The 10,902-nt window shown below is 33.4% G+C and overlaps 1 protein-coding gene across 3 annotated transcripts in view; it reads right to left on the bottom strand.

The window, feature by feature from the left end:
- Window positions 1-10,902, bottom strand: part of LOC106876878 (nuclear factor of activated T-cells 5) — a 231,414-nt gene that overhangs the window by 182,847 nt on the left and 37,665 nt on the right. For all 3 annotated transcript variants that reach the window (XM_014925617.2, XM_052968923.1, XM_052968922.1), the window contains exon 2: window positions 4,580-4,602. The gene's annotated coding sequence lies outside the window, so the exon portion shown is untranslated. The remainder of the gene's footprint in view (window positions 1-4,579; window positions 4,603-10,902) is intronic.

Raw genomic sequence — 10,902 nt, 5'->3', positions numbered from 1 at the left:
CGTGAGGCATTACTACACAGTTAATGCCCTTTATATATAATTATTTATATTTATGAAGAAATTATGAATTTTTTCATTACGAAATTTTTCGTTATTTTTTCATTATGAGGTTTTTTTCACGCTGACTACTTGATAAATTCTTATAAAGAATTTATCCTATATTATATTATATATATATATATATAATCAGAAAACCTTGAAATATGTGATGATAAACGAGTTAAACACACACTATGAAAGATATGAGAACAAGATCAAAACGCTCTTCCAATAAAAAGCATCAACAAAAATTATACTAATTGCTGCTTTTCCTTTCTTTGGTGTGCGTGTGTGTGGTGGCAGTACAGTTTCAGAAGGCACATAAATATGTATGTAAATGTGAATGTATGTTGGATTTATTTATGGTAAGATGTGTGTGAGTTTATGCATATATGGGTATGTATTTAAGTTTGATTATACATATATATGAACAGTGTGTATCTATGAGAGAGGGAAAGAGAGGGAAGAAGACAGAGAGAGAGAATGTGTGCGTTTGTGTGTTGATGTGATAGTTCAGTTTTAAGAATAAAACTCCATAAGAACATTTAAATATAGACATTTAAGTTTTTATATTGTTCTTTGCTTGTTTGTTTCTTTTTGTGCAATTTTTTTGTCTTTATTCTTATGCTGAGAGAAACATTTAGAATTAACATGAAATTTTGTTGAACTTTGCAATAATCTATAGTTGAACATCATTATCTAAAATGAGATGGGGAGATGGAGAGGAAGAAAGAGAGAGAGGGGGAGAGGGGAGAGGGGGAGAGGAGACAGTTAGTAAAAGAATACCATCAGCTACCTAGTAGACTGTCAACTCTTCCTTAGTCTGCTTAAGGCAAACTAAATTTTTATTGAAAATAAAGATCAATTCTATCATTATTGGCACCAACCATATTTGCTATGTCATTATGCCACAATGCTTATCACCAGCTTTGCTTGGAGTCTTTGTTGAGACTGTGCATGATTTATATGTGCAGTCCTTCCAATAAGCTTTCACTTCACAAAATGTCTCTTCTGTCAACCCAATTTCACTAAGAAGGCTTGTACTGAGCTGAGGCTAAGGCAGAAGACAGTCACTCAAAATATCACGCAATGGTGGCATTAAACCAAGAACCTCATATGTGTGAAGTGAACTTCTTCATCATTTGGCCTGCACTGCTTACAATAAACTCATTCTATCTCTGACATCAATAAATTTCAAGTGCAGCTACTTCACACTATCTCTCCTACAAGTAACAGTAGAATCTTCATACATAAATGAAAAAAAGTGACGAGCAAAACAAGATCAAGGACTACTTCTTTCTCACTATGTCTTTACATAAGAGATTTTGTATGTGGTTGATCAAGCTGGTAGAAATAATAGCCAAATCTTCCTCAAAATCATACTTTATCTTCTTAGAAAAGGAACACACTAGATAATGTCATCTTAGACATAGCCAAATCTCCTTCAAATTACATCCTACTTTCTTAAAAAAAAAAGGGAAACATTGGATAATGTAGGCTTAAATAGATCATGTTTGGTGGGAAAAATATAACATGGTTACAGATGGAACATCTACTAAATGTCTTATTACTTTGTGTTCATATCACGTTTCTATTTTTATGCAACAATGTGCAATTTTTTTTGTCATTGGATTATTTTATTTTGCGTTATTTCTCAAATTGTCCAAACAATGAAGAGAACCCAGTAACAGCAAATTAACAGGTAACTCATAGTTTGAAATGTTCTATAGTCACAAAATTAGAAGTCCACATTATGTCCCCATTTCTCCTTGTTTTTTTTTTTTTTTTCCATTGTAAGTCTACTTGATCACAGCTGACCTGGAGGTCAAACCAACAAATGATCAGACTGAACAGGACCACACCAACCAATCAACCAAGTGACTAACCAACCAACCAACCGACTGGCCAACCAACTAACTGACTGACCAACCAACAAACCAATCAAATGCTGACAGGTAATCTTAGATCTGATAGAAGTATGACATACCTTAACTTTAGAATTTTTGAGTTCCTACTAACTGATTGATCACACAGCAGGCCCAGTGCACTCAAGAATAACAATGATATAGCTAATATATATTTGTCTGCTATTTATTTGTACTCACATTGCATTTCCCTTTCCTAATCATTATATGGTCAGTGCTCTCAAGGCTTAACTCAACATAGAGTGCCCTTCCACTATATTTTTTAACTCTGCCAAAAAGAAACATTTCCCACTGAATTATTATTTTCTTTGGTTTGTTTTACAATATTAACATATCAAGTATTTAAAAAAAAAACAATAGCATCATATGTTGGTTATAGGTTTCCTGTGGATCAATCACAGGTTCACTGAATTTCTGGTAACGTGAGTGACAAGTAGGGATGTGTGTGCAACTTAGAATAAATACAACAAAGTTTTGTTTTATAAACTGACAAATTAGTAATTTTCTTACTGATGCACGCACACGCACACACACACACACACACACACACACATACACACATACAAACACATGTATATATAACAGGCTTCCACGTAGTTTCTGTTAACCAAATTACACTCACAAGGGCTACAGGCATGGCTGTGTGGCTAAACAGTTTACTCTACAACCTTAAGTATCTTCTACCATTATCTTGGGTTGACTAATATCTTGCGAATGGAATTTGGTAGATGGAAACTGTGTTGACATTCATCAAGTGTGTGTGTGTATCTTTCACTACTGTATATTGGTGAAAGATATAAACATAAGAGAGAAAACTGAAAAACAAAGGCTTTAGGAACAAGTCTTCTAGAAATATGCCAAATTACAAGGTATTCCCTTACACTCATACTATCAGATATAGAGACTGGCCTCAGTTAGAGAACTGTAATCAAAAAGTGTTTGTTTACCAACTGCAATAATAAATAAATAAATAAATAAGGCACTGGCCATTTTGAGGCTATGACAGAGGATATTTGTCCAAAGTGCCACACAGTGGTATCAAACTCAGAACCAGAGGTTGGGAAGTGAACTTTCTAAGTATACACAGCCAAGCATCACCGCATTATATTACTGATACTAATTTTATCAACTCTAACAGCAGAAGCACCAAAAGAAAAGTATCTATTACTTTGGTGATGATCACGACTGCTTGTATTCACCATGGTTACTCTCAAAGATAGTAAGCTGGATCATTACAATATGCCAAACAACATAAATATGCCAAATAACATAAAATGAGAGGTAAGTCTACAACCTGAGGACAAGTTGAAAGAAAATAAAAAAGGCTACATTAATTTTGATTGCAATTTATATAGCTATGGTTATATAAAAGTATTGTAGATGATATATGCTGTCTTCTCACTTCTATCTCTGCTCAGAGTATGTAGTCTATTGTGTAAATGAAATATTTATGCACATGTATTTGCATAAACATATACATATTTACACATATGTATGGGTTTTTTTTTCCCCCATTGAAAGCTAGAGAGAGTCCTATTTGTGATTAAAAAAATACTAATATGGCAACTAAGGAAAACAAAACAAAGACAATTCTGTTCTATCTACATAATGTAATCTACGGCTGAGCAGATGATGTGTATAACCTTTCCACTAAGGGTAGCCAAACCCAGCAGTTATAAGCCAAAAGTACCTTTTGTTATCCAGGCACTAGCACACTTCAAATGAAGACTTAAATTCTTATATACATATATAAAACAGTATGGTAATTAGCTTGAAGCTTTGTAATATGCAAATGACATAAATATTTTAAAAGACCTTAAGGTAATGCCAATAAAAACATAACAAAAATATATTGTATTACCTTATATAGGTTGTTTAATGTTTCTATTACATTTTGGGAAAGATTCCTCTTAACAAATATAAAAAAGAAAATAATTTGAGAGAAAAAAAGTGTTATTATCTGTAAGCCATTCTGATATACACATCTTGTTCATTCATTTATTTGCTTTATGTCCAGTTTTCCATGCAAGCATGGTTCAAACAGCTATGTCTTTGAAGCATTGTTTTATAGCTTGGTGCCCATACATGTTTCTCAAGTGAAAGATCTCTTATTCCACATGACTTCAAAGGCACAAAGTAATGGATGATATATCAACATGAGAGATGCCAATACACAACACTATGTAAGTGTCATGACAAAAGAGCTCAGATGTAAACAAACACATCAACAGCACACATAATTATGCATGCATATATACATATATATGTATGCATACATACATACATATCTATATATTCAGCAGGCTTCTTACCAAATCCAATCATATGGTTTTCATTAACTCAGAGGAATAGTAGAAAGCACTTGCCAAAGTACCTTCTGTTATTACTATTTTGTGTCACTGAACCGAAAGCTATTGGTGTGTGTGTGTATCGATGGTTATTGTGAAGCTGTTTATAGTTAAATAACTTTAGGTAAATAGCTATATAATGATGATTTATTAAAATTATGTAATCATCATTATATGTTTAGTGTGTGTGTGTGTGTGTGTGTGTGTGTGTGTGTGCGCATGCATGCATGTTATGATGATAGAATAATTGAGATAAAGACAACTTACAAAATATGAAGTATGACAGGAACCTGAAAATAGAAATAAAAAGTGGAATATTCATAAATATGTTTCAAAATAAATTAATTATTTGTTCAAGAAATATATCAAAATATTTAACTGATAATAATAATAGAATTCCTAGTGTGTTAGCAGGTTCAATATCTAATTCCATTAATTAGTCTAAGAAGAGATCAGTAATCATAATAATTTCTGGCCAAGTCAGAAGATGAAGGACATCACCCATGACATTTTTCAGGATCTGCAAGCTTAGTGGTACAAAGAGAAAACTACCCTCAAATCAGAGACCTGGTGCAAATGTTTGAAGCAAAGACACCAAAAAGCCAAGAAGAACCAGGTGGTGGTATTAAATCAGGTGACAGATTCAGTCCATCAACCAAGAACAAGTATAAGCCAATCAACAGGCTTCCACACAGAAGTCATTTGCCTAATAAGTTGAACAGTGAAATAGAACCTAGGATTATGTATCAGTAAAGCAAACTGCTTAACCACAGAGCCATGTCTGCATCCAGATAGAGAGGAGAATAATTTGTGAAAGTATTGATGTTGTCAGTTGTAGCAGAGAAACCTTGAACAGAGAGGAAATATCAGAGGAATTTGATTACAGTGTAAATAGTTGGAAAAAAAGTTCAGCAAACGATCTAGAGTACAAGGCACACTGGAACTAGTGCATTTAGGTAGGTATGTCATAAAAATAGCAAGTTAACACATAGATCAATGTACTAATACATTTCAATTTTTATACTGATTTTTGAATAATAATAATAATGATAACTTTAATAATAACAATAATGATTTCAAATTTTGGCACAAGGCTAGCAATTTTAGGGGAGGGATTAAGTTGATTACATCAACCCCAGTGCTCAACTGATACTTATTTTATCAGTCACAAAAGGATGAAAGACATAGTTGACCCAGGTGGAATTTGAACTCAAAACATAAAGATGGGCAAAATGCCACTAAGCATTTTGTCTGGTGTGCTAACAATTCTGCCTGCTCACCACCTTAATAATAATAAAATAATTACCAGTCAAGCACTGGTGTTGCTGTAACTGATTAGCCTCCTCCCCGCAAAATTTCAAGCCTTGTGCCTATCATAGAAAGGATCATTAAGGCGATGAGCAGATAGAATTGGCAGTACGCCAAGCAAAATACTTCGCAGTATTTTGTCTGCCTTTATGTTCTGGGTTCAAATTCCCCCATGGTTGACTTCATCTTTCATCCTTTTGGGAGTTGATAAAATAAGTACCAGTTAAGTACCAGTTGAGCACTGGGTTGATGTAACTGACTCTGCCTTATGCCAAAATTTGAAATCATTATTATTATTATTATTAATCTCAAGGCCACTTTCCATGCTGGCATGGGTTGGGCTAGTTTGAATTTACTGTCCTCCTAGACAAGTTATAGGGCCACATACAAGTTAATGGGCCACATTACACTTATATGTTCTGTTTTCGGTATGATTTCTTCAGCTGGATATTTCTCCTGCAAAAAACAATTACTTTACAGTGCACTGTTATTGCTATTAATAACTATTTCTAAGAAAAGTACAATGTCAGAACTGAATTGGTACTTCATCGAGTCCAGAAGAATGATATGAAGTCAACCCAACAGGATTTGAAATCACAGCATAAAGAGATGTAACTAAATATTCCAATGTATGCTGTTTTGTCTGCAGGCCTGCCAAACTAATCCACCACTATTTATAATGCTAATAAATATCAAGCTTCCTCAATTCGTATCAGACTATCTTAATATTTACATAGCAACTCCCAGACCACACTCAAACTCAATAACAGCTGACTAACTAATCACTAAACAATATACTAGTGATTACCTTTTGCTACAGCTACTGCTCTCACTACCACCACCACCTACACAGTATGGATAAGACACACTGACTATAATCTATAAAAAGAGTATATAAATTCATGTTTTGTATAAACTTTCCTTTTTATACTTCAATCCAATCGATATGATAATGAATTCAGGATTTTGAAATGTTTAAATTTTCAAAATATATTTAGTCATTTTTATTTCCTTCTTTCTATTCAATTGATTTCAGTTTATAAATATGTATTCAGATTTCTTAAGAATATTGATTTTTTTTACTAAAATACAAGGCATAGAAAACTTCTCTGAAAGAAGAATAAGATTAAAATGATGTTCCAGCCTTTCTCAATGTGAGGTAGTGGGCATTGGTGTCACTAAAGAAGTACTTAGTAATAATAGTCACTCAAAACCAGCTTGCAGACTCAGTTTGCTAGGGAAATTATCTCCTACTCTTTAGTGCTCACTGAGCTAAGTAAATATTGTGAAGTTTATATTTCACTGGGAAGATCTAATAACACTGAAACCTGTCTGGAGTTGTCTGCTATAATTGTTGAAATGATACAAACAATATTAGTAACTGAGATACAATTTCCTTCTTAAGATATTAGTATTTTTAATCAGATTTTTGGTGCTCTACATTAAACATATTTACCCTTATTTAACTATTATCATGTGGATGGTGTCACTGAGTACTAAACATCTATATTTTGTTTTTCTAAATAAGTAAATATTGGTTTCTTTGATAAAACACACACAAACAAACTCCTACCCCCATATGTTTAGGGGAAAATGAAAAGCTAAGTTGGAAGGGAAATGCCTTTCACGAGAATATTAGGGGTTAAGTGGTGCTAATATCTTTCCCAAAAATTTTATGGACTTAAGTGATGCTAATATCTTTCCCATAAGCAATAGGTGGGATTAAGTGATGCTAATATCTTTTCCAGTGTTATTAGAAAACTATGGCGTCAAATTGAGTCAAGTGAGTACTGAAAGCATTGTGATATTATTCCCTGCTGAACAATACTGAGAAGTGGAGAAACGTTTTTAGGCTACCCAATGATCAGAACTCTTTATATCAGTCCAATTCAATGTAGAAGCTCTAAGGTGGAAGCAATAACTGCTAGTGTTTGCTCCTCTTCCTTAAGAAACATTCTGCTTTGGTTTTTGTTCCAAGTTAAGCAAGTACTAAAATAGTTATGCTGATTGTGTAAAGAGCTATTTCAGTTTGGTATTTATTTTATTGATCTCTATTTGGTGAATCACTAATTAGGGGATAAATGGGACAAAAACACAACACTGGTTAATTGGTGTAAACATAAGCCCAAGCATTGATGCAGGCACCCATATAAATATACACGGCAGAAATCCACGCAGTTTCTGTCTATGAAATTTCACCCACAAAGTATTTCATCAAGCCACATCAAAGATACTCTGCAATGGGACTGAATCCAGAACAATAGTGGCAAAGTGTGCTTCTTGAACAGACAGCTATGCCTATACCTAACAACAGTTAACAATATCAAATATTGACTAATACAGTCAACAATGGAAAAAAAAATATGATGTTGTGTACACATGTATACACATGCATGTAAGTACATGTACACACACTGGTTAGTACACATACATAATCAAATTCATACATAGCATAAAAACAGATGTTCAAATAGATACACACAAACACATGGAAAGATAAAAAAGGAGTTCTTTACAAAGATGTATCGGCATGTTAAATGGATATATAATGGAGACAAGAATATGAAATACACAGCAACCTCCCAAAGTGATGTAAGTACTTCCATTATTAGCTATCATCTCTTTCATTCTTTAATGATGACATCCTATCATCTATTATAAAATGTCATCATCGGTAGGAACCATTCCATAGAATATCAATAACAGAGACTAGTATTGTTTACCATGTGATAAAATACTGCCAAAGAAATTACTTATTGGTGAGAACATTGAGAATGAAATGTTCAAAATAAATACACACACCTTTATGTGTAATCCATTGATGCAAGGCTAGTGAAGGGGAAGGTGTTTAAAAATTGCCAATTTGATCAATACTAGTATGGTAAATTGGACATGATGAAGATGAAGATGATGATGATGTTTAGGAGGTGGAAGAGGGGGAGGATACAACAATGGCATTGACATTGAAGATGATGACGATGATGATGATGATGATGATGATGATGATAACGATAATGGTGGTGGTGATGATGATAGTGATTACAAACATACAACAAAACTAAAACATTGCTATAAAAGATGCTTAATGCATAAACATTGAAGTGATGGAGATTCACTAGCTACTAGATGAAGCTAGTGAACCTCCCTCAAATCACACTCTACTGTTTTATAAACACAGAACACATAAGGCAATGTAGACTCTGTGATTGGTTATTGCTGGAAAGCCTTTGATCATAGGTATGCTAAATTAAGGCTAACCTATTGCTAAACTACTACCATCACCACCAACATCACTTTCAGACACTGAAATAAGCCTCTCAATAAGAGCAAACAATGAGCATTTTATTTATTTCCAGTGTTTTGTTTTGTTTTGTTTTTTTTTCAATTCTACATTAAGATACATAAAAGACTTGCAATACATAGCAAGATTAACATTAAAAGTGTGTAGTAGTTGCTATGACTACAACAGTAAAACTAGTGAATAAAGAATGCAGTAAAACAGTCTATTTATGCTGAGCTTGAACAAAGTAGTTGCAGGTGTACATTTTAGTGAAACATGGATAATAAATAAATTTATTTTTTCATTTATTTAGACTTTAGCAATGTGACTACCTGATAGATTTAAAGTTGTATTCAGTGGTGATGTACTGCTGCAGTAACTTCTGACAGTTGATGGCATTGAGAATGCAGTTAAAGGCACACACATGTAGACATGAATTTTAAATTTTATTAACACATTGTGCAGACAATTAAACATTGACTTTTAAGTGTCAGATGCAGCAGGTAGTTGATAAATGTCTTTTATTTTATTTTTTATTTTTTTCTTTCTAACCCCTCATGCTTTTGAGGGCTGGATTAAACCTAGGTTGACTTTGATTGAGAATCATGCATTTCTGCAGTGACCATCCTGCACTACATTATACAATATGTCCTTCAATTCTTTTAAGACATTAAGAAAGTAATTTGAGCAAGATTCAGTCGATAATTCTAGCTAAATGGCTGACCACACAAACTCCCTCAACATATCATTGGGTAGCGGTTACTTTTGGCTTCATGGTCTTAAACAGATAGAAGGTAAGTATCTCTCTGGAGAGTACAGAAGTCTGTTGCAGGTTTCATTCACAGGTGATTTAATATCTATTCTCAGTGGTAAAGTGAGCTGAGGGATGTAAAATTAAGTATACAACCCAAAATGACTATGGTCAATCTTGAACTTGAGATTGCTGAGCTGGTAATTCAATATGATATAGGTACAAGCATGGCTGTGTGGTTAAGAAGTAGTTCTGGGTTCCATCATGATGAGCAGCACCTGGGGCAAGTATCTTCCATTGTATTCTTGGGATAACTAATATGTTGTAAGTGGAACATGGTAGACATAAACTATGAAGTAGGCCATTGTATGTATGATAAATGTTATTGAAAACCTGGTGCACTCTAAATGAAATTGTTTGCACTGAATTACAGATACTCTTTTCTACTCTTGCCACCAAAAATGTAGTGCACTATAGATAAGCTTGTTGGAAACCAATAACTGATGATGTTATTATCTACAAGTTGCAATATAAAATGAATAAAATATACAGTTGGTTCTTTCTGTGAGGATGAAGGTGTCTTTCAGAGATAAACTAACACAAATGGTAAAAAGATTCTTTTTTAAATGTTTCTATAAAGACAGAAGGCTGTACCATGAAATGTACTAATGTAAGGAGGATGTGGGAATACAAACTACATATCTTGCTGATATATTACAACAGTTGTGCCAACTAAGAACAAGGAAGGAGCTACAAGAAAAATATGAAAAATGTTTTGATCGCGATCTTTACTTAAACTTTCAACAAACTGGAACCAATTCTCTGATGTTCTAAGTTATGAACCAAAACAAACTTTATTTCAACTACATAATTTTCAAGCATTTATGGAGAGATAAGATGAGGAGAAAAAGAAAACCACATACATACAAATTCAGATAAGAAGGTAATTTACACACTTACACATTCATTTACAAACACACATACATTTAATAAATATATACAATGGTATTTGTAAATGTTTGAGCCAAACATGTACTCACATATACTGAATATATAAAAGCAAATACATCTCTTCTATCTTTCCTAGATCATATATATATATATATATATATATATATATATATATATATAATCACCATCATCATCCTTCAATGTCTGTTTTCTATTCTGGCATGGGTTGGCTAATTTGACCAGAGCTGGCAAGCTGGAGAACAGTCCCAGGCTGCAATCTGATTTGGTTTGGTTTCTATG

This window comes from Octopus bimaculoides, chromosome 6 (assembly GCF_001194135.2).
Source record: "Octopus bimaculoides isolate UCB-OBI-ISO-001 chromosome 6, ASM119413v2, whole genome shotgun sequence".
Taxonomy (NCBI): domain Eukaryota; kingdom Metazoa; phylum Mollusca; class Cephalopoda; order Octopoda; family Octopodidae; genus Octopus; species Octopus bimaculoides.
Note: the sequence above shows the minus strand (reverse complement) of the source record. Positions and strands in the feature narration are given on the sequence as shown.